An 842-nucleotide genomic window follows, 5' to 3' on the forward strand; every position below is an offset into this window, starting at 1 on the left:
CGTCAGTCCCTTCACCATCCGCAAAGAAGTCGATGACTTCTTGTCTACCAGACTGAGTGTTCTACGACACGTGCGCGATGCGATGGCTGAAAGCCAAGACTTGCAGAAACAATATGCAGATGAAACAGGAAGAGGCAAAGTAAGAAGCTTTAAGGTCGGGGACCTGGTTTTATCAAATTTTAAAACCTGCCTACACACGCAGCCTCTGCTATCTTCAGGACGAAGCTTTGTCCACGGTTTGTCGGACCGTTTAAGGTTGTGGCCAAGCGGGGCCTAGCGTATACGCTGAACCTTTCAAAACGGATGCGCACCCACCCAGTGTTTTACGTGGGCTTGCTCAAGCCGTACCGGGATCCGGCGCAAATGAACGCGGAAGCGTTGGTGCCGGAGCGGATCCCACGACCCTTGGCCACCCAGAAGCTGAATCAGCAACTGGTTCTAAGCACGGACTGCAACAACCTCCATTTCCGATGGCGCCAAGCACTCCACCGTCGCATGCAGCGACGCATTCGCCTGTTCTACGGCTAGGAGTCGCTCCGACAGAGCGCGATAGTCCTCAAGGTGAGGCAGCCGGCGCACGACGTGCTTCAAATCCTCAAGACCGTCCGCACACGGATATGCTATATCAGCATGACGCTCAGCGGAGCTCCGATCACGAAGGACCTCGTCTTCAAGGGCTCGAAGAGCATCACGAGTCACCGGACGGCAGTTGACCCGGTCGTCACCGCCCGCTACCGACTCTTCTCGATGAGAACGGTGACGCCCACTATCACGTGGAACGTCAAGTGAGACGACGTCGTCACCAGGGTCAAACCCAATATCTGGTGAAGTGGCGGGGATAT

This window comes from Plasmopara halstedii (assembly GCF_900000015.1).
Source record: "Plasmopara halstedii genome assembly, contig: Scaffold_1561, whole genome shotgun sequence".
NCBI classification, from domain to species: domain Eukaryota; phylum Oomycota; class Peronosporomycetes; order Peronosporales; family Peronosporaceae; genus Plasmopara; species Plasmopara halstedii.